The sequence below is a fragment of the Camponotus vicinus genome, unplaced genomic scaffold (assembly GCF_025532165.1).
Source record: "Camponotus vicinus isolate PSW18456_S1 unplaced genomic scaffold, iyCamVici1.0 SCAF_12, whole genome shotgun sequence".
Taxonomy (NCBI): domain Eukaryota; kingdom Metazoa; phylum Arthropoda; class Insecta; order Hymenoptera; family Formicidae; genus Camponotus; species Camponotus vicinus.
Window position 1 is genome coordinate 14,064,519 of NW_028141948.1, and position 24,846 is coordinate 14,089,364.

Here is a 24,846-nt window from a genome sequence, read left to right on the forward strand (position 1 = left end):
TCATTATAAAGAATAGTAAAAATTCACTTTATGAATTTTTCAAAAATCGTTCTAAATAGTTGTTCGTTTGCACCAATAGATTTGGAGAACATCGTACGAGTGACACGTCCTCTTGATGCTCGACAGCTCTAATACGAGTTCAAGCCTCTACCCTCCTCCAAAAGTAAGGATCGATAGTCTGGCATCATTGGACTCCAACGGCTGATGTGGAGGAGTCAAAGGTAGAGGTGGGTGAAGGTACAGTAGGGGGATAGGAAGATAGGTAGATGGCGGACGGGGACTTTCGCATGCGAAGTACTCTGCCGGCTTCGCTTCGCTCGAGGATTAGCATGAATGGCCATCGTCTGCGCCAGTCGAGATAGCAACACGAGCTCTCGCCTATTATTGTTCGGCAAAATTAATCGCATCCATCGCGAATTACTCCGCGATTGCTTTTCCGACTACAACACGTCCCACGTGGGTTGATGGAGCAAAGACATTGAAAAGTTTCTGTGATAGGCATCTCGTAATTATCAAACATAACAAAAGAGTGAATTTTATATTGATTACTTCGTTTCTTTTTTTCTCTTTCTTCTTAATATATTAATTATCATTTAATACGACAATTTTAATAGTATGCATATAGTATATAACTTGATTAAAAATAAAATGCATTAAATTTATGAAAGAGAGATAATATTAAAAATGATGCTTATCTAACGCATATGCTTCGAAGCTTCCTGTTCTTTCTTAAGAAAGCATCACCGTTACTCGCTTTGTATAAAGCTGAATTCGGTATAATTACGTAATAGCAGACGCCACCTCCTTCCCATCAACATCCCTCCCTTTCCGCCGCCCGAACTTCTCGGTCTGGGGGAAACAGGAGCGACGGTAATTCCACTCCGAATGCAGTCATTATGGAGATTTTATCAAGGCCTGTTGCCAGCTAGCTGAGCTTCACCTTAACTCGCCCATTATAGCGTTTCCTTTGTCTGCGACTTACACATCGTCATGTCTCGCAGTACCATTTCAAATCAGGGAACACTGATAAAAGAGATCCGACGATTCGAATGCAACGTTTCGATGCACCGGATGCACAATGTCTCATCGTACGATTACACGAAGGAACCCGTGAGAATTGCTAAGGTCGCGGCAGAAAAATCATCACATGACATTTGAACACGACGTTTCACGTTACTACGCGCAATAGAAAACCATAGTCGATAAATCAGCGAGAGACGTCGTTATATGGGACGATACTTTAGACGTCGTGTAAGGCGCGCTGGAATATAAAATTCCACGGGTCATGCAAGTAAGTACCGATCACGCGCATACGTGTAGGTAATGCGACTTTAATGCAGCATGTATTATTCAACGATATACCCCCTTGCCGTGCGTGTCTGGCCGCTGGATACCGAGCGCGTGTATGCGTAATTACGAACAGTTGTTTATTACGAGTCGGACGAGTTCTACGGAACGTCTTATCCGACAGTTATAGGTGCGCATTTCGCGATCCTCCTCACCGAACGCTTCCAATATCCATCCACCATCCTCCTCCTCATCTCTCCTCCTCACCTCTCACCTCTCGTCTCTCGCGTCGACAACCGGTGAAGAATGATCGTGGAGTTTCCCTGCTTGGACAGTGACAAATAGAGTATATTCTTGCCAGCTCGGAGAAGCGTGTTTTACGCTTTGTTTACCGTTTGTCATGTTATGCAAAGGATAGGAATTTTTGCCGACTGCGTATTCGGCGAATCGCGACTTTTATCCTACGTGCACGCCAACTTTTGCGACGGCATTACATTATCGCTCGACGGTACACAATCATTACCGTTAACAATTCGAAGGAAATAGAGGGAGAACGAGAGAAGGCCGGAATCGCATTCGTAGCAAAGATTGCGTCCACTTATTTCGAGTCGCAAGAGCAATTTCTGAGATTACGTCGCTAATATCCAGCGAATGCAAAAATAAGCCCCCTAATCGTTCCGCGACGACATCCGGCATACGTGATGCGACTCATAAACGCATCTATCGTTCAACAGGATTGTACGCGAAATGATTCATAAACGTTCGTCCCAAGTCGTCCGCGATGAACGTGGTGAACATTCGAATCGCGGGACGAATATCTACACTGAAACAATTATACCGGACCATCATCCCGGCTCGGTGTTCCGCGCGATACACGTCGCGGTGCTCGGAAAATTGAGGCGAACCGCATAATACGCATATAGTCGCGTAATATGCATACAGGTGCATGCGTGACGATGGGCCAACGTGACGCCCGAGCACGGGTCGTTAGCCGTACGGTTGTTTCGCTGACGAGTCACGCCTAATCACCGATGAATACAACAATCGCGGCATGATGGACGATCGGCAAGCAGGTCGTCCTTTATTAGCGTCACGAACAAGAGAGAGGGAGAGGCGGGGGTGGATCATATAATTAGATTAGCGCGCGCCCATCGCGCCCCGTCATCATTTTCCGCGGTGATTTTGGATGGTCCGAGCGAGAGATCGGCCTCTCGTCGGCCTTTGATGTCGCAATGTTCTTCCGGCGGACGATAATCATTTTGGGACATCGTAGCGCGCGCGGCACGAGATTTAATTTGCGCCGGCAACGGTCGCGCTTTAAATCCTCGTATCTGGCCGCGATACAAAGCTGACACTAATATGCAGAAAAAATTGCCGCGTTTACGGCAATGGAAAAAAGAGTGGTCGGAGAAAGAGAGAAGCGGAGAGCAAGAGAAAGAGAGAGAGAGAAAAAAAACATACGGACAAACCTTTATTCCGCGCGGCAACGGTCAATTTTGTTACGAGACTAGCAATTTTGTGCCGATAGAACTTAACAGTTACGTTCACGTAAATCTGTTTACCAATCTATTGTTACGTCGGCGGATTCCGCGCCGCGCACGACCGAGCGGAGAGAGCCGAGTTCCTCTAATCTACGAAAACCATTTTGGCGCGCTACCGCGAGATGAAATTTAATTCTTGTGCATGTGCCTGTGCCTCTGTTGCATGCGGGCGTGCACGAGATGCACGACGCTGATGTGACGGAGAGACGCTGCTCACGGATCGATAACCCACCGCGTAGCTATTATGCAGATGTAATTTGGCCGGCAAACACACTACCGGGTCCTATTCCCATCTCGACTGGCAGCGACTGCCATTCTTCTTCCGTCCGCGTTTCCACGTTTCTCTTCTTCTCTCCACTTAATCTGGTCTTCGCTGTCGTCCCTGTCGATCAATACCGAATTAATTTCTAAATTGTCAGTCGCTTTACGCAACTGTTCCGTCCCCGCAGACGTGATCTTTGTCCGACCATCATCAGACTGTCTGCTTCTCGTGCGAGATAAAAGCGCTCGTCGCTCGCAACTTTCCGAATCAATCTTAATATTAGTTCCTTCTGAGGACAACACGCGTTAATTGCAAATGACGTGTACCTCGAGATAGACGGGAATGAATCTCAGTCATGACGCGCGAGACAATTCTATTCCCTTGTCAATAGAGAAGCCTAACCTCTGGCGACGGCATCACTTAGCAGATAATCGTCGGAGAGGGATGAAGGGTCTAGGATGATCACCGTAATTGCAGGCGTCCTGACCATAATTAGAACGCGCTACTGCGCATGACATCGATCAAGCTCCCACCAGAGTCGGGTTAGCGTGCTATCAATAACTATCAATTCGCGCTAGCTATAGCCAAGTGGGGGAGGGTCTCTCTTACAGACGAGCGGTTGCGAGCTGCAAAACGAGAGAAGGAGAAAGGGAGACATCCATCATTTTCAAGAACCTGTCTAACCTTACGTCGCTGGAGGCACTTGCTCTGGGTCAAAACGAATAAAGAGGCGATAAAGAAGCGTAACCCGTGTCAGCAACGTCAGTCCTTCGTCTTTCATTGCTTTTCGGAAGATCATGGAAACTCCATTAACCCAGCAGCGATCTGATAAAACGTAAAAGCGATCCAGCCATACTACAACGATTCTACGAACTTACATCACGCATAAGTAATTTACGTATGCAGATATATGCGAAAATGCACTTGTAACGGCTAACCGGGGTGGAAGTCAGAAGAAATCAATTTGTAAGAAGGAAGACGCGTTACACAGTCCTACATAATCGTATTTTTAGCAATTCAATCTCATCGATCCTTCGCGAATGCCGCATTTTCTCTATCAAGCATGAATGTAGACGCGTCATTCGCGAAAATAATTAATCATTCAATTATTAGACGATTAGATCAAATGAAAAGGACGCTCTCTAACGGAAAGAATTAATGCGAAACAGAAACATCTTCTCTCGATGCGGCAAATTAACAGCAATTACGATCTTCGAGCGCATCGTACTTCTCTCTTTGAATTATGTGGTAACTTTCTCGCCACGTTTCATGGTCATTCAGACCATTCTGCGAAACTGCTCGCTCGCAAGTTTTATTACTTCGTTCCAGGACTGAAGCGGAGTTTACGATCGCGCAATGACAATCAGCTTTCCTCGCCACTTTCTCGCTCACGGCCCTTAGTTTTTCGATACCGAGGAGTTGAAAGCTTTCTCAAGTATGACAGGTCGGAGAAGAATATCTGACGCGTATATCGAAAACGAGCGGAATAAAGTAAACCCGATGACATTGTTACGTTCGCGTATCTATATCTGCAGATATGATATAAAAAATTTTACGCACAATTATCGTGAGTACGCGGGCATGTACTATGTATATGGGCATATAACGCGCTTTGAAACATCTGCGTGCGGAGTTGTACATGGCTACATTACATTTCCGGCTAATGGAAGTGGTAGATTGGAATGAGATAGAAGCGCGGGCGGAGCGGGCTGAAGCATTCCTGATATTTCTGGAGCTCGAAACGCGATGGTTCGGCCGGTTATTCCTGATAATCGACCGAATTTCAGCCGCCGCGGCAAATGTATTAATCCGCGATCGTTCTGCACGGCGAATCGCCTTTTACGCAACACTCGGGAATTCGACGAATGTCGTACATAACTTTCAGAATCTCCACCAATTTCGATAATGATGTTTGGTATTCGCTGCTCATGAATTCATTGAGGCTTACGTTTCGCGAGACGAGTAATGATGAATCAACACTTTGATCGCAAGAATTTCCTGTTGTATTGTTTATTACATTACGGTGCAAAATAAGAATTGTTTTACGTTCTCGTATAACAAGAATTATAGTGCTTTAAAAAGGTAAAATAAAAATAAAATTTCTTATACTAGTATTCGCAATGGCATGGTTTCTGTCTGATTTATTATTTTTGTTGTAAAGATGTAAAATAGCAAGCAATTACGTATCAAACACGACGATCGAAATGTAATTTAACTCGTAAGTACCGATAAAACGACGAAACTTGAACAAAAACTAATTAGTGACATATACCGAGGTGAATCAAATCGCGATAGCCCGCCCATCACGGTGCCGTTTTCAAGATGCTAGATATCAGAGCCTCCACAAAAAGAGTATTTCGAAAGATAATGCGCGATAGCGGTTTATTTCGTCCGTCTATATAATTATCAGCTAATCTTTATGGCCAGATCGTAAAGTTTAAACGACTTAAAAGCTTGTCACAAATTAATATGGAATATCTACCGCGATCGTAAATTACATCAATGAGTATAGAGCTAAAACAGAGAGAGGGAAAGAAAAATTGCTAATCAATTCCTCGACCAATTATTCTAAACTTTCACTCGCTCGCACTTTTTTCATATAATAACATATTGATAATTATCGTTGCGAACCCTTAACGTGCGATACTTACAGATATTTAACGACTAAAGCGTTATAATTACATTGTTGGTATGTAATGAAGGGTTTTTCCATGTCTCGTGACGCACGCTAGGGTCGCTGTTAAAAACAAGAAAGTTGAAAACGCATCGCTGGTTCTCATCGACAATTATTAATTCTACGTTGCCACACAGATATCAGATTTTCGTTTCCACGATGATTTTCCATATTTTTACGAAACTTTCTTCTCATCTAACGACGCGAGAGGTCAAAGTTGAAAATTAAGATCGCGAAAAGTTACCGCGGTAGCAAAAATATCGTGGCGGAATCCACGAAGCGGCTGCAAAGTCGGAGTCTTGGTACTCAAGAGTACGAAAAGATAGCGTGAAAGCCGACCTCATATCGCGGCATTATATCCGCTCTGCAAACCAGAAGCCACATGGCGCCGACGCGCGCGTTTGACCACGAGACCCTATCGAGTTATCCGGAGGCGAAGATATTTTCGGCCCCCTCGAGTGCCATAAACTTCGGTCCGGGTCACCTTCGAGTCGAAAGTCAAACGTATCTCGATATAAGCATCTGCGCGACGCCTCGGAAGCTACGCTCGTTTCACAGCCGCGCGTTAGAACGCGGCAATTTAATCTACGTAGATAGGCGAGACGAGAACGATATAAATTCGCTCCCGGTTCATTTAAAAGAAACGCGGCGCAGCTGAGCGACTGCGAGCAGCATTAGGTGAAATTACCATTCGGCAACTGCGAAACTGTAGCTGCGTCGGACTTGGTCGCAACGACTTGAATCCGAACGAGTTAAAGCGGAGCTTTGCCGGCGTCCTTATTAGGTTACAGTTACGGAGTAAGGACGCGGATGTAGAAAGCTAGCGAGGGAGGATGCGCGCAAAATATTCCTCGAGATTAAACACCCCACCCGGATGCCACCGTAATCCGCTATATGCCAGCGAAGTAAGTCGCGAAGCGTCGACAAAAATGAAGAAGAAGTGTTTGCGTTGATGCCAAAACTTGCATTAGCACGCTATCCGCGGATTATCTGGCTTCGCATAACGCCGAGGAGGCAAATCGTGTGTACAATGGTTAAATCTTGAAGAGAGATGCGCAGCTTTATTTTATACGGCGTGTTCTCTCGGCGGCTTGTCTCGAAATCGAACATCCAATAAACAATACTCCGTCTGAAGATTTCTTGTAGAATTTACGAAATATCTCGCGGATCTTTATATGTATATGTGTGAAATGTTCTGTTAAAACATATCCCTTTGTCACATCCTTTTGTGCGAAAACATAAAAAGTTTGAAAAAGTACGCTAATTACGTCTTTTAATATAAATTAATATAAATTATTTCAGTTAATGAAAAAATATATCCGCAATGATGTACAATCAAGAGGTACCATAGACTATTCTGAAAATGATAGACACACTCCTTATTTACTAGTAAATCTGATTCATATTTATCACTTTGTTTATTACACCATGCGATATTGTCTTTTTAATAATGCATTTAATTAGCGTATAATTTACATTATATATTTTATCTCGTTTAAAATTAGAATTTATATCGCAGTATATATATCATTGAGGAATAATTCGTGTTTTGTAGAAAAAAATAAATATTTTATATATAATACTGAAACATAATGCATAATGGCCGATCAGGCATGATGTTTTATGCATTATGTAAGCATTCTACCGCGAATAATGGCAACAATGTATTAATACCTCGACTAGCTCATACGTATTATAATGAAAAGCCGAAATGATTCATATATGTGTGTATATTTAATGCACCGCCTACGCTTAATTTTGTGTTACATATAGATGCAGCAGTTACTATGCCTTGGAGCTACTGCGCAGCAAAATTTATAAATTGCTCGTTCGATACATTTTCTGCGCACGATGCGATATTTCTCATCGCAGGGGCCAAGCATTTAAAGCGAACCGCGAAAAAAGTTTTGATCTGAGAGAGGGACGAAAGAGGGAGACGATAGAAAGGGTCACGCGCGGGAAACATCCACCGATGGTCGGAGGTTTTGGCTTTTGACGTCGGGGAGAGGCGTCGCGACGCTGTTTGCGCAGCACTTTCATTAGCCTGCCTCAAATTACTATAGTTCAAACACCGAGCGTCGCTGCCACTCGCGTTGGTATGCAAAAGCGACTCCGTTTTGTCAAGGCAAATATCGATGCTAAACACAAGGCGAGAGGGGTAAAGGAGGAGATAAATAGAGAACGACGGAGCTCTTGCCCTTCTTCCTCCTTCGCCTCCTGGCTCCTCGTCTCCGTCACCGACCCCGGCCACGGCGACCGAGCCGGCAAAGAACAGGGGGGAGGCGAAGGGGGGAGATGGACCGATGTATGGTCGATGAACGGTGAGGAATAACGGAGCGAGGGGGACGATCCGAATGGACAGTCGGACGAACGGTGCGCTATTATTGCTTCTGTGAAGATTGGTAGCCGGGGCAGGACTCGGCCAGTGGAAATATTACGTTTCGTGGTGACGCGCAAAAACCCTGAGGACTGGCTGAAAGAAGGGGGGTAGGATAGGTGGCGTGGGATGAGAGCGATGTGGTGACGTCTGGATTCGCGACGCGACAACGTACGTGTAGGCCCGCAGCCCCAACACACCCGCGGAAGAGACGAGATCGATATTTCCGATATAACGGTGAGTTTAGTACAAAAAAAAAGAAGTAGAAGAGAGAGAGAGAGAGAGAGAGGAAAAGGGAGAGGAAGAGAGAAGGAGGGGGAGAACGAACCGGGTCGGTGGCCGAATCGCGGAACGCGTAATCTGTCCACGGCTATCAGGCGAATATCGATCATATATAAATGGCGAAATTTTGTATCAGGTGTGGGCGGTCTGTGCATCACACGCGGTGCAACGTGACAAGCGCGAAACTTCACGGACGGCCTCAGGTGCAACCAGAAATCATCCGACATTCGCAACCAAACATGCGACATTGATCTTCCGACCATCATGGATACATAGGGATGGAGAGAAGCGGAGGGGGGGGGAGGAGCGGGGAGAAAGCGAACGAGGGATATCGAACATTTCGAGGACAGTTTGCGCGGAAACATGTGTACGACAAATCCTTCGGGATTATAGGCCGCACGGTTGAAGACCGACACTGAAATATGTCCGCGTGCGAGAGATATGGCGGGTCTTTGAATTACGTATCCGAGCGTCTGAATATACCGATCGGAGAGATATCGATCGAGGAGCGGGCGATGGGGGTTGCAATGTCCGCCGGAATTATTTGCGTGAGAAAAACATTACAGCGCTCGCGCTAATGAGATATTACTTAATTAACCTTTTGGCGTGTAAATTACGTGCTGCAAAAAATTACCATAATTTCAGAACGCGCCTGCATTGTTTTAACGCCGTCATTGTTATTTATGGCGGAAATAACGGATAAAGAGAATCATTAATCCTGTTCTGAAAATTGAGGTTGGCTGAATAAGCTAAAGTGCGATAAAGCTGCCCAAAAAAAAGTACGGCTGGCAGTGATCCAGACGTGTTTACTGCTGAAATTTGTCTTCGTGAACTAGCTGGAGACGCGTACACGTGGTGGATGCGTTGTAATATGCATAATATCGACGGATGCATCAATTCGCAATCCAACGAAACAATAAATAAAAAAATTCGTATAATGTAAAAAAAATTGCAAGATAAAATTTAACAAATTGATGCACAGTAATTTGATATATTTTTATCCCTATTTCATATTCTCTGAATTCTCCTGAAAAAATCATGATTCCAATTAATAATGGTATGACGGATTAAATCTCAAGCTTCCCCGCTTGACAGTCTTTATCGCAATAAAGGAGAAATGCTCGCCAGGATCCTGTTTCGCAAAGCATTCTGGAGCAAGAACTATGTATGCTGAATAATGTGACGACGAGTCCGACGACGGGCGAGAGGTGCGAGGTCCTGCAATATTCACATGACCCCTTGCCTCGTCAACCTCTCCGCTCGCCACAGCCACGACTCTGACGAAGAGAAGATCTACCCTATCCTGACGAAACACTTCATTTATCAAGCTCCGACATCTCGTCGGGTTGCCTGGATTTAATTACGCGAAACAAGTCGCCGAAGGGGATACCCTCTGGCTCGTCTGGCATTCCGGCGTTGAAGAGGACGGTGCAATAAAATGCAAGTAAGAAATTTGTCGTTGGTATATCGCGTTAAAATCAAAGATTCGACATAGAAAATTCAAGCGATACATGATTATCTCGCGAAATCGTTAGTTTCCATATTTTTCTTTAAAATATATCGCGAGAAGCATTCTATTCATAAACACTAAAATGTATTTTAAAAATTCGTCATTTACAAAAAAATTCACGAATATAGTGTTTTTCAATTAAAGAGGAAAAATATGTGTTTACATATTTATTTGAATCTATCATTCACGTGGTCGCAACTGTACGACCACGATTAAACCGATTGAACAATCATTGTAGCGCTGCTTGTACATCTGACGGCTGGTGTGTAACTCCTCCGCAAGGACAAGTAATTACCCAAGAGCGAGAACTTCGTCAGGAGTTGAAGCGGAATATGCTGAGGCCGCGCGTTCAGTACGCGAGAACTACTTCGCATTATGTCGTTGTGATTCGACGCCACTACAACGGCAAAACCGGGCGCGATTTGTCACATTATATCGCGCGAGATAACGCTTATTCACGATATTAACGACTTGCTGCAGCACTTCGTAGCGGCGAGTCATCTTATTACGCGTTAGGCATCTTATTGCAAATATAACACTCGCAATAATTTTTAGCGTCCCCGGCAAAAAGGATGGCTAACGATCGAAACTCATTACACATGGCAAATTTATTTCATTAATTTTCTAATTATCAATGCAAATGATCGAATTAAAATGCTGAAACTCAGCATTCGTTATGAGAACGAAAGTAATAATGAAGGTGGCATAATGAATCCTCTTTCATTTCTGATACGATAAAAGTTTGTTTCCATATTTCGTATGCAACATAAAACACTGAAAATAATGAAGATTTAAAATACGAAAATATGAATAAGAGAAAAAAGAGAAGAAAAAAAAGTTTACTAAATTCTGTAATGTCGTAAGTTGGATCTGTAAGTTGGATTGGATTATTTACTCGTTACCGTTGGACTATCGTTATACTATTTGGACGATGAGATTATAGAAGTAGTAGTAGAAACCATTGGTAGAACTATAGCACTAAGCCCCCGGTTACACGAGCAGTCTAGATTAAGCGAGCCTGGCTTAAGGATATTTCCTCTTCCTTCCTAAATTATAGTTTTACCTATGATATAGTTAGAGAAAGGAAATTTACTTAACCAAAGTTAGGGTGCAAAGCGCGACGGTTGCTGATGCAACCGTTCCTAACTCGTCTCTTTGTTATAAGCGTGGGCTTATAACGACCATATCCCGCTCCCGGCGTTGCGCATATATTCGACGGTTTAATCGAATTGGGCAAAATGAAATTTTGGCGGCGACGCTTCCGAAAGCGATTGTCCGAGCGCGTCTTTGATTTCCGGCATAGCCGACAGGACTGCGCCCGCGCAACGACGTTTCATTGTCGTCCGCGCAAGTACGCAATTAATTTCTGTCTGTGCTCGCCGCGGGGGAATGCAAATACGCGGGGAGATTTTGCAGGAGTAATTCGGAAGTGCCGTGGTATACCGCGCGCATTATGTTGCCTCTTTCCCTTTCTCTTCCCCTCTCCCCTTTTTCGTCGTCTCTCTCTTTCTCTCTCGTTCACCCTTCCGCTCCTCTCAATTTCATTCCCTCTCAAGCTCTGTCTCTTTCCAAATGTTTCGCTCTATCTTTCTCTCTCCACCTCTGCCGCACTCGACTCGCGCGCTGGCTTTTCGCGGGGATGTTTACGCGCACGTTCACACGCGATGCGCGCGATGCACGCGTTTAGCACGCGTGAGCGGCGTCCGTATAAGCGGGCGCATCCACACGAACACGCATGCGAACTCGCATGTGGATGAGGGAACTCGAATGGTCGAATGCGGGGCGCAAAGTTGTCGCCATCGATTCGCGTCGCGCATCCGGATGAACCCATGGTCCTCTTGTGTATCGCTTTTTTGCATCTTGACAGTCGTTCCATCGTGCCTCGGTGTTTTGATTTTTTAATATGTACGCCACTTTATCGCGACACATGGCTCGATGCGATAAAAAGTCTCGCGCTTGTCAAAATTTCGTTTCGAAAGTCGCGCGTTGCGATCTCTCCGATTCATTTATACACATAATTTCAACGATTAATAGAATTTCTCTTTTTTCGAATGCTTCTTTTTTTATACTTTTCTGTAAAATAGAATAAATGCAGATTTATGATTAGGAGAAAGCAAAAGAAGAGAGACGTCAAATGTCAGATTAAAAGAAATAAATTTATTTCTTCGCAGGGAATATTAATTTAAATAAATCAGGAATTTTTTTTTAGAGATAACTGAATAATAATCATTTTACTATTGACAGAATCCAAAGTCTGAATACGGTTTTATTTAAATCTAATATATAGAATATATAGAAATATATAGAATATGAGTGAAATAAAACCGACTCATGTTTAGCGTGTACAATATTGACTGTGGCATACATAAAGGAAAAACCGTATGTTGATGTACAAAGCTTTCCTTTTAGCGGGATCTCGTGCGATAGCGCGTTTTGAGTTTCAATATTAATACCAGCACTTACTTGCTCGTAAGCGTCGCATTACCGTGGCGCTCTCGCGCGTCGCCCCTTTAAAAATCAATGGCTCTTTAAAAAACAATGCGGCTATTCTCTTTCTTCTCGACGTTTCTCATTTCCTTGCTGATCTGCTTCACAAAGGAGCCGTTGCCGTCGATCGTCGCGAGGACGACGACGGGGGAATTTAAAGTCAACTCCGCGACGATGTACGTATGTAACAGTAGCGTCAATGGGCGTCGATGCGACGCGATTGACTCGATTGAAATTCATAGGGAAACGAATTCGTGGTTACGCGTCATGAGAAAGAGAGGGAGGGAGAGAGAGAGAAAGAGAGAGAAAGAGAGAGATAAGGGACAATTCTCGAAATATACGCGACCTAGTTTCCAGTAGCGCGCAGCAGACTCTGCCTGCCATGCTCCGAAAGCCCTTTTACATTTCATCTACCGCGTATTCTCAATACGCCATAATAACGCGGTCGTCATACATACGCGCGTCTATGAATTGTGCCACGCGCGCTGGTACGTATCGCGCGGTATCTTCGCACGTCATTCTCGCCTTTCGAACGTGCCATCGATTTTATGCCATTTCGATCGGACTCGCGCGATTACGTCACCTTTCGACTTCAAAATGGAATTACACGCAACACCCGATCTCGCCTCGCGAAATAAGAGAATTTACGAAATTGCAATTGTAAGATTTTATCTAGACTATGTCTTCTTTTGACGTAGGTATTTATCTTCTTTAAGAGCGCGAAAAGCTAGAATTGTAGGTATGCTTAGCAATTATTTCTATAATAAGCAATCTTGCTTGCAACTTTAATTTTTATGAAAAGTATCATTCTTTTTTGTTATTTTAAATATAGCGATTGATATTTATAGTACGAATAAATATTGCAATATTGTTATTCATTTTTATTTTGCAATAACATATTAATATAGTAATATTTTAAAGATAATTATATAGTATTCTGTTCAACATAAATAATCCGTTAAATGCGTAATAAATAATTTATCGATTATCTCTATAATATCACGTGAATATTTCATGATATCAAACTTTATTAATCAATCATTTATTATCACTTTCATTTCGATATATCAATTTTATATATCTTTAATAAATCATCTAGCGTGTAACATTTCCTATGATATATATTTCCTATGATATATATTTATTAATATTATGTAATAAAAATTAATTTTTAAAGTTTAACACAAAACTTGAAGTAAACTAAATGAACATTGGAAGCAGGATAATTTGTCGTCGATGAACGTAATGACTGATGGCCTAATATCAATGAAAGAGCTCGACGATTAAAAGCGCTTGGCTCTTGAAGAGCATTAATCGTACAAGAAACGGAGAAAATAATTTAATTTGAAAGTAAAAATACGATCCGTTTTGCAAGTCTGATGGTCGCCCATTGTTTCCCTGCGCGCCTCTAAGATTCTCCGTCTCGCTCCGCCATCATGAAATGTGTCCGCATTCTCTTTGTCTTCCCACCCTCCCGCCAACATCTCCGCGTAGCTTCCTTTGTATAATCAAAACTCTCGAACAAATTTTCATATTGTTTGCGATTCAATTGGACAGGCAATTTCCGGCCGTCTCCGAAAATATCTCCTCTCCTGCGGCGCCAGAGCCGTGGCTTTAAACTCTACCACCTCTTGGCCACTTTCCTCATTATCGCGTAACCACCTCGCGAGGAGGAACACGCCATGGGGTATATCTTAGTCACTATTTATCTTAGCTATCGATGCTGCTTCATTATCCTCAATTTCAATCTCTGCTTTATGCAGTAACTGACTCCCCGAGGCTTATCCGCGAGAACTATCTAAGTTCGCGCAAAGCAAACTTAACATTACACGATGCTGGGGAATCGCGGAAACATATATTAACAAAAAATATTAAGATTGTTGATTCTAAGTACAACCGAAATAGAAACAGATACTGTAAAATTACATAAACAATAGAATTGCGTTCTATATATAGTTAGTATTTATAATTAATTCTCTCTCTCATGTATTAAAGTGAAATAAGAACGTTACTAGTCAGACAAAGATAAAAATTTAATATTTATCAACGGCAGTATTTCTACTTAAAAACGGGATTTATTTACAAACAAATAAAGATAATCATCAACAATAATATATTTTAAATAAAAATCAATTACTATTTTAAGCTTTAGATGACAATATACGAATTTTCCAAGTAAAATATTGATCGTGATTGCAACTTGTATTTTTAACACAGCAAAAATATATTTCCCAGCGACATGTGAGATGCATGTTTTAAATTTTTCAATAAGTATTCATTACTCTTGATACTTATACAATGTAGTCATAAATGTCCATCACGATAGAATCGCAAAAATTATAAAATCGCATGGATCGCGCGACGTTGCTTTCAGCATTATCGTGAAAAACCTTGTTTATGCTCCGTCTCCTAATTGCGAGCGATGCGGTAAACCAGTTTTATGACTTGTCATAATTCATTAGCGCTATAACGTTCTTTGAGGTAGTTACCAGGATTTTTAGTTAGTTGCCTAATTTTTTCATGTACAATGACCCACTGCAAGCTTCCTTTGTGCGAGAGATGTGGCCTCGCAGAGACCTTTCCTTGATCCATTAGTAGAGTGGACGGTGGCGTAGCATGTTGTAGATTAACCCGGTGCTAACCCGAAGAAGAGGACGTATTACAAATAAGGAAACGGACCAGAAAAGCGGGCCACATTGCTCGTATTTCCTGGACCCTTCTGCGCCACCAGCAGCTGCAGGCTGGACACGTCCCACCCCGACAGGGGAGGAAGAAGGGGGACAGGAGCAGAACCAGATTAGAACCCGACAATCAAGCCAATTATACACTCCGGTGACGCTGACCCAGCTTCTCTTCCAGTCCTCTGTGCCGCCTACTTCGCCCTCGCTACTCCTCCCTTTCTTCTCTGGGATCTGCAAGGTTCTCCTGGCTCTTCTACGGCGAGTCGCGTCGAAACCCTACTCGGGAAACTCATCAGATCTCCCGTAATCCCCGTGGTACGAGACCCGAACGAATTGCCCACAGAATTAAGCAGCTCGCACGAGACATTCAATACGTGTAAGACCATATACGAGTTGCACAAGAGGATCTTTGGAAAGTGCAGATAGCTTGTAGCGTACATTGCCACAAAATGCTTCGCACAATATAATTTCGTTGAATAAGAAAAAAATTCAACTATTTGCAGGAAGTTGATGTTCTGCCAATTTTAATAGCAACAAAATTTTGATATAATTATTTCTCGATTGTTTGTAGCTAATAATTATTAGCAATTTATTTGTGATTTAAATATATCATATTTTTTCTAGCAATATTTAATTTCTGAATTATTTAATTTAATTTCTATCTTATATATTTAATTATTTTCTTAAGTTTTACAGATCATGTTACTTCTCACAAATCTTCTCAAGAAGAAATATAAATTTACCGAATTTTTCGTGATATTATGGCATGCATAGCCCAAGACAATGTTGCCCTTTTAACTGCAAGCAATAAAGAACAGGAGCTAGGGTACACAAGCGAGAAAGGTGAAGAGGCTTGATACTTAGGTCCTCGGAAACGATTCCCTCCGGCCAAAGCTACGTAGCGAGATCGGTCGAGGCCCATGTCTAGAGAAGCACGAGCCGAGCGGCAGATTGCAGTCCAGGTCTTTGGAGGATCATCAAATTAGCGGAAGAGTCTTTGAGGGCGTCTCATGAAGGTGGCCAACTTGGTTGGCTCGTCATAGCCTCTCTACCAGAATTATGCCCCCCGCGACCCTTTCATCCGAATGAAGTTACAAACTTTAGCCTTCCTACCAGAGATAGAAAGGGCTTTCCTTCTTCTTTCCCTTTCACATCTTTCCTCTCTTTCTCACATTTGACTTCCGTCTCCTTTGCTGAGCATGACGCTAATGTTGGCTGAATGCAACTGAAGAGAACTCTCTCTTTTCCTCTCTCCCTCTCTCTCACTGTCCCTGGAGTTTCGGTGTCCAAAACGACTGGACCGACAGCGCTTTCTGCATCGGTTAGATATAAATGAACGAATTTCTAGAAATTATACCGGGAAAAGACGTTAAAAGTGAGTAGTTTTAGTCATGAATTACCCGTATATAACAATGTGTCACCAAAGTAATTTTATCTTATTTAAATCCTAACTATATTATAGATTATATACAATTTTATTTTTAGATAATTAAATATATTTTCAACTACTTTTAATTTCTATAAAATGTTTAAAAGTCCGGCGATATTTTCCTTAATTTCTCTTGGATATTTTTTTGTGTATTTAAAACTTCATTCACTTTATTCATTAGACAAAAATTTTTCTTTCCTGATAACAGTTGATGATTAAACTTTCATCATTAAACATTTACAAATTCCGACTTTTAAATTGAATCTTATCAATTTTCCAAAGCAGAAAAAACCCTTCTCATTTCGCACACATACATAGACATCTCAACAGTGGTGTTGAATGATTCTTCCGTCTCGCAGCGTATCATGGCCGAACACACGCTGTGAGAAGAATATTTTGCGCAACGTTTAACATAGGCGCAGGGCGATCGATCGAGGCGGAAGCGGAGGCGGAGGCGCTCGCCGCGCGCGCGAGGCGGATGCCGAAAATCTCGTAAAAGCGCAAAACCGCCGCGCGAGCGTTTGCGGCGGCCCCGCGTCGACGGGAAATCAGTCGTATACCACCGCGTGTTAACGCGGCGCTGCACGATATGTGTACACGAGTATTTTTAACTCAAGGTGCGGACATGCCCTCTCACACGTGCCTAACACGACACGCGTACGAGAGCACGTACGCACGCTGAAAACGCGTAAATGTTTTACGGGTCGGCCCTGCGCCTCCCCCTCGCTATAATGTACCTACCGAACCTGTGTGTGCTGTCGGTCTGCGCGGAAACTGGGGCAGAAACACAAAGCCTACCCGCTGTCCAGTCGAGATACCGCTGACAATACCTGCGAACGCACCGCGCGCGGAGAAAAGACACTCTTTTCATGCCCTCGCACGTAGAAGCGGACCGACCTATCGCTGATAAAACCCGCTGGAAAAGCCCCAGAATATTTTTCCAGCACTTGTGCCCAAACTCTGCCTCCCCTGCGCCCGCTCGAAGCTTTTTATATGCGCGCGAGCGAGCGCGAGAAAAATCCGATGCAAAATCCGATAAGCCCGCGTGTAAATTACGTAACGGAAAAAGTTGGTTCGATATCGACTCGTCTGCTCGTTACGATTACAAGGCTATATTGACCTCGTTCTGACTGACAGTTGCTATGCGCTGCGCGGCAGATAGGTGAAGTACTTTAAATGAGATCAAGAGCTGCACCAACGTCACCCTTATCTACGGAAGGCAGGAGACGGAGAATTTCCAACGTGAAGATTTCAGACAATACATTCGTAAGTCGTGATTGTACCTTTATCTATACGATGACGTTTATTCTCTTAGGGTAATTTTAGCCAAGTAAGCCGACAGAAATTGAGAACAGATGAGTCGATCTTTGTCGGAAAACCTAAAATGAACGTGATGTCAGCATGCCTGGCTGGGCCAGCGTAAATATTTATATTAGACACGTGCCGACGGAGCAATCGCGAAATGATTTAAGTAAATGGACGGTATATGGATGGAGAGACGGGGAAATCGGTCGGAAATATGGTAACGCCGGTGAGCAAAGAAAGTTAGACCGGCTGATAAATCCCGCCGATATTTCTTCCAATACTTCTGCTGTTTAAAGAGCAGCTGTCTGGAAATAGTAACGGTAGCTAATGGTGCCTCGAGTGTTTGCACGATCTTCGACTATTTTTAGGCATTCGCAGCGCGAATTTCGTAGCTGTCTATACATCCATATTCAACACACTGTACATACACTGCCTACTATACAAGTTTTTTCCTTCGCGCAGTTCCGCGAAAAAAAAGAACAGCCGCAATATTGCAATATTTCGCGATCATTTTCGATAAAAATAAATTATAATGCGGTTAAAATAATGAAAAAATAATTGCATACAATTTCTTTTCTCGTTGCAAGAAGCTGCAAGATAGCTATTTTCCCTATTCAATTTAATTTTATTTAATCCAACACCCCATATTCCAGTTAATCCTTATAAAGATGTAACTCGCGGTTTTGCGTTCTTTTTATTTCCCCTTGCTTTCTTCGTCGGACTTTTCCTTACTTTTCGCGGAACGGTTTACTATCCTTCGGGCGGCACTTGATATCGCGACGTGGAAATAAGTTCGGCACCGGGACTGGCCACGAGGGGCGCGTCCTTGTTCGCCCCGGCAAACGGTAAGGGGTTTGCTCGCGCAATTCCTATCTCCCGACGTTTCTCGATGTTTTCCACGACCGCGACGGGGCAAATAAAGTTTTCTCAATTTCCACGGGAGATCGAGCCGACGCTCGCGCGCAAGCAAGTACATGTGCGCTGCATCGCGCACGGCCACGTCGTTCGCCAAGGGGATGGTCGATCCGCGGTAAATGAACTACCGTCGACGACGCGGCCGAGCATCGCTCGCGATCCCGCGATGAAACGAGCTCTCCGTCTGATCAAACTTCTAAAAGTGGGACATTATTTTTCCGCCGGAGGGACGCATTCAATTTCCGTTTCGCGCTCCTCCGCGTCTGTCTCTCGAAACTCCATCGAGGATATCGCCGGCAATATTAGAAATCGCGACGATAGAAACGGAAGAAAGAATGGCTAAAAAGATAAGTACACGTCTCTGTATAATCATGTAACAAAATAAAGAGTGTTAGTCTCGTGATATACCTAATTTCGCGAGAATTTTTATGTTTGGATTCTTTTATCTTTAATATGTGGAGAAGAGAAAAAGAGAAAAGCAAAGAACATTTCGCGCTCATGAGACTAAACGTAGCACGCTTATTTGCACTAATGTGCATCCATTTAAAATAAACGAACTAATTAATTTGATATGCGCGAAACATTCTCCCATGTGCTCGCATAATTGCTTCAGCATAAAAAATAGAAATCACATTAGCGTGAGAATTCTTGGCTAAAAACACTGTACTTTGCTTTGAACGGCTTTGTTTCTTCATAGAATTAAAAAGAGTCGCGAAAGAGAGAGAGGTATCCACCAACGAGAAAGATTATTTTATTACGTAAATAAAATCAAAGCTTCGTAAAATCACACGGACGATTCGATCGAAATCTGTCTTGGTTCTTTGCCGTCGCGTCGATCTGTTTCAATTTTCCTCCGCGTTCGTAGCATAGTAGTCTTTCTCTCCTTCTAATTACTAGCTCAGCCCAGTGTAATTACCCGCTACGCTCGCTCGTTGCTCCGGCGGAAAAGCGGCGAAGGTTTTCCCTTTTCCCCTACCCCTTTCCCCTATCCTTCTCCTCCTCCTCCTCCTACCCGTTCTCCGGATGCGAGCGCAAATCGCGAGCGACGAGGCCGGTCGCCGCGAGTCAATAACGGGCCGCTCCGTTCCGTGATTTGCATGACAATCGGTTCGACTCGAATCGTCGAGCGTCGTCATCAGCGTGACGGATCTGCTCCGCCGTCGTTCTCAAAGCAAAAAGCCTTCTCTTCCCGAGCGTACGCGCGTACGCACCGTTCCATCCGAGCTTTTACCGATTCTCCACCCCGCACCCCCCCGACAGCTCCCCCGCTCTCGCCGCGACACAGTCGATCGTCTCTGTCACACGCACGGGAACCTGCACGGGATTCCGTCATGCTCTCGAGCAGGCAAGTTAAGAGCCCTAATTAAATTCAGTCTGGGTACTCTTACCGAGCTCGGTCCATCGTTCATTAAGCGTCGGATCAAAGTGATATTCCCGTAAAGTAGTTCCACTTCGTGGTGAGGGTTCACCCTTCTACCCGCACCTATCTACCTACCTACCTACCTCGACACGTTCCACGCTCGCTATCGCGGCACGGGATAGGAGAACGTCGTAACTTTCCTCTGGAGATGTAGGTGAATCTTTTATGCCGCTGTCGTACGAGCGATTAATTACCTGGCAAAGTCATTGCGAAATGCTGTCCCACTGGGAATAAAGAACAACAAAAGACTCGTCTGCACGCTCCACAGGCAGACGTTGATTTTACGCGAACTTTGCAAACCGCATCGATATTCCTATCGCATGACTAGTTCTCTCGAGAAACATCTTTTCGATCAGATCGATTTTACGTTGAATCTTTTTAAATGGAATAGCTTGAAAAAAGATGAAAAATCAAGGCGAAAAAAAGTATATTATTAACTTATATTTATCGATGACTATTGGATGTCAATTAAAAAATAAAATAAAAAGAAAAAATTAATGTGTATTTAATGTAAATGTGTCAAATATTAATTTCAAAAAACTAACTACAGTTAATATAACTAGAGTTTATTAATAATAAACTCTAATTTTAATTAATAATTAATAATAAATTCTATATAATAATTTATGAAATATCTTTTAGTTGTTCTTTATTTAATTTGTACTATGTATGAATTTTCGTGTTGCTAATTTAGTAGATTAAAAGTTAAAGAAATTTAATCCACACACAATATATATCGATACAATATAAGTCGATATAAATATTCAAAATATGTGATTTTTAAATAAAAACAACTTCTCTACCTTGATTAAAATTAGAAGAACTATCTATGTTTCTAAATACTTCATGCGGCTCTATTTAGTATAGTTAGTAATATATTAGTTTGATAGTTTCATATATATTTGAGCTAAAATAGCTTGGCGCGCTCTTGTACGATTAATAGTTGCCGAATGAGCCATAGAAGGCAACGACTTGCAGCTGTTACACAAGGGGGATGTGAATAATTAGCGGCTGATGTAATTCCTCGATCATTAATAATAATAATAATAATAATAACATTTCTGATATATATATAATTAAATGCAGTACGTGTTATTTTACGACATAATTATATACCCCGGTTTCTCTTTATATCTATAAACTCGAGAAAAAAAAAGAGTTTTATCGTACCATCATAAATTCATCGTACAAGTAGGAGATCTCCGGATAGGCGATGAAGTCGACCATGTTGTTGCGATGTATAAACTGAATAGCAAATGATGCGGCACTAATTCCAGATTACACACATAGAGATAAAACTCGACGGATAGAAAACGGTCACTACAAACTGTGTATATAATTCTCACAAATTTTCTCTTCTAATGTAATCACAATCTTAACGCTATCGCACAAGATCACTGCACCATCGTATAGTTTCGCTCGAATAAAATCTGTAAAATTACACTTGTAAAAAATATCAGACGTATAAAATATAAGATATAAAACTAGATGTATAGAAAATATGCGCGCAATTACTCATTTAAAACTGTTTAAAATATTCTCGTTTCAGATCAACAAAAATGCACACGTGGTACGTTTAAAATTTATCAAAATTATCGCGCTGATTCAATAAATCGATATCGAATCACAAAGTCTGTCAAATGTGCACAGAATCACTCAAACGCTTTCCCTCGTGGCAAATAGAGAGATAGCCGTCCGTCACGTAGTAGAGTTTCCTGACACGTTGGATATGTAACAATCTAACGCGAGAGCGAGGGAACGAAAGAATGAGGAGAAAGAATTGAAGGGCGCGTGTAACTGCTTCCAGGGCTGTATCGTGGAGGTCGAAAGGGAAGGTCCACGAGGCGGCCACGAGGGTGGAAAACGGACGGCTCTGTGTGCGCGATACATGGACAGAGAAAGTAGACGGAGGGAAACGCGGGCATATATATGTATGTGTGTGTGTTTGTTCATGTACGTTGCAAATGTGAATGTTTGCGTGTATAATACGAGGGAAAACGAGAATCTCTCTCCGGCAGGCTACGCTTGCGAACGAAAGCACAAGGGAGAGTAAGCTCGGTCACTGAGGCGTCGCCACTCGGCTTGCTTCTCTCCTCGCGAGAGTGACTCCCCCCTCGGCTTCCAATCCCCTACCATTTCTATTCTATCCCTCCTCGGCGTCCTCCGTCTTCGTCTATTTTCTTTACTCGTCTTCTCTCCTCTTGATATCTTTTCCTCGCGAAAACGACCCTCGTCGCCTTGATGCGCAGCCAGATCCTCGTAATTGTTTGATGGTAGGCGACGGAGACCTTGCTTCAGACGTCATCTTGGTACACGATCGTCGTATGATAATTATATAACGCTCTTACGACACTTTACATTGTATATAGAAAGTACCACATAACGGTTACTTTTAATATTTTATCAGCGAGATGTAAAGCTCCTTTTACCGGAAAGACGAAATTATTATCAAAAACAAGAAAGATACGTGGCTTATAAAAAGTACGCGTACGAGACGTGAAAATTATCGCAACAGTGTATAATCTTCAGCCGGACAAAAAGCAAGATAACGATGAGACCGCGAAAAACGGCCATTTTTATTGCCGTACCACTCGCAGGCAGTGAATTATGCATAGTGGACGCTCGGAGTGACTGAAATCGTCGAAACGTCATTCAATACAAAAGCGGCGCAGGTGCGCGTTGTAGTTGCAAAAACTTCGTTATACGAGGAAATGCAAACAATGCTCGGCTTCGGACAGCTCCGTTCTTCTTTTCTTTGGGCCCTCGCGTTCACGAGCGCACCCACCGCCCATTTTCCTACTTTTTTCCCGTGCTCCGCGTCGGGCTTTGTGCACGCGCGAGTATCGCCCGCCTTATGCAAATTCGCGCCGACTCCGCTCTTTCACCTCCCGTCCCCCCTCGCACCCACGTTTCTTTCCTTCGGTTTGCAAACCCCATGGCGCGACACCGCCAATTACACCGTCGTAAATCGGCCCGCCAATTTGTCACGTCCGTAATTCGTCCGTCTGAATTTCAGCGTTCCTTATCGCGCGTCACCTCGACGTCCTCTCTACTTAAACTCTCTCTCTCTCTCTCTGTCTTTTTCATGAATTCGACACGGGAAACGAACGCCTCGAGCGGTCGGAGAGGTACATGAGCGTGCCTGAGCTTTAATGCATTTTTTCAATTCTCATAGGGGATCGTTGCCAAACGTTTACGTGCAAGACGAAATATTATTATTCGTATATGCAACACGATTCGAAGCGATTCTCGAAATTACATTTTCATTTGACACGAATCTTGTGATATATGTATCAATTTATTCGCATTTCGATTTTCTTTCGAAAACAGTTTGTCGTTTCTATTCTCGCGAATATCGTCACATTTTTGAGATTAACATTCATGAGCGGATTGAATTCCTTTCTACGAGCATCAACTTGTATACGAATTTTCTTGTCGTTCGCCAGCGAACATCTGGCGATCTGTTAATGTTGAGAATGCCTAGACCAACACGACGGCTGAAGATTCAAGCGTGGCTTACGAGCTAAAGCAAATAAACAAGAATTAAATCTGGAAGGCTTTAATCGCAGCGAAAAGATTCGAAGATTACTGCGGATTTAGCGCGGTACACAAATGAGACCGAGGGAAAAAAATATACGAGATAAGAAATGGATATATAAATTCAGAGATAGATTATTGCAAAATCCATTTAAAATTATCCAACGTTTTGCGGTACATTGATCATCTCCCTCTCTCTGCGAGAGACAACTTTGGCCACCCTTCAATATTTTATTTCAATCATACTGCGAGTAATTTAATACTTATTTTATACCCAACAACGATATATTTTATTAAAAAATATCGACGCCGAGCTGTCGTAAAGTTGAAATAAAATGTGTGTGCGTTGTGTATGCACCTATTAAATATAGCGTTCAAGGAAGGAATGGGATCTGAATCATCGGACGTATGTATAGCAACAAGTTTGACACGCCACGTCAAGCCGCGCGTAAAGTATTACGGAAACGACCGGAAGCGGGGCTGCCCGAATACTTTCTGTCGTCGTTTCTCGCGTGCACGTGAACAGGCACGCCTGCGCACGTGCAATGATCGCTTCCGCAGTGAGCGCGAGCTAAGTATAGACGGTGCTGGCCAACGGCATTGTTATTGCTTGCGCAGCAGCACCGCTCTCGGCTTTGGGATCCGTGTTTATGAAGGGTCCGTTGCTCGACCGAGTTATGGCCTCAGGTGTATTCGGATATTACGATTCAGGGTAGGACCGATCGGTAAACCTAGGGTCTCCCTAAATGCGCGTATACACAAGCACACACGTATGTACATAACACACACGCATAATTAAAGCCGACGTTTAAGCGCGTTTACAGGAAGTCCGACCGAGAGACATCCCAATGAATGAAATCGCCGTCTCGAAGAAAGCTCCGGACGCTCGTGGAACGGCTTGTAAAACCGCCTCCTCGGTGAATGTAAGCGCCAGATTAAGATTTGCATAATCGTCGCATTCTCGGCCGAAATGTTTTAATGATAATTAATCGGACGCATACCTATGCATACATAGCTCGGCGCGTTGCATAACTTTATGCAACTTTACGTTAAGACCTGCACCGACTAAGCTTGCGATGAATTTGAAATAGCGAAAACTGAGGGATTCTATCTTGTCTCTCAAGGTGAAAACTGTAGAG

General features: G+C 43.1%; 2 protein-coding genes across 5 annotated transcripts in view; one reads left to right on the forward strand and one right to left on the reverse strand.

Annotated features, from left to right (window-relative positions):
- Nucleotides 1-24,846, forward strand: part of LOC145963447 (uncharacterized) — a 443,557-nt gene that overhangs the window by 414,753 nt on the left and 3,958 nt on the right. Inside the window, exons 3-4 of one of the 3 annotated variants that reach the window (XR_014436169.1) lie at nt 80-227; nt 15,036-15,623. The exons of 1 other annotated variant lie outside the window; for it this stretch is intronic. The gene's annotated coding sequence lies outside the window, so the exon portion shown is untranslated. Of the gene's footprint in view, nt 1-79; nt 544-15,035; nt 15,624-24,846 lie in introns of those variants that run through there. One more of the 3 variants, XR_014436168.1, reaches the window with a different exon arrangement.
- LOC145963449 (CUGBP Elav-like family member 3) overlaps nt 1-24,846 on the reverse strand; it is a 151,748-nt gene that overhangs the window by 67,712 nt on the left and 59,190 nt on the right. The window lies entirely within an intron of this gene.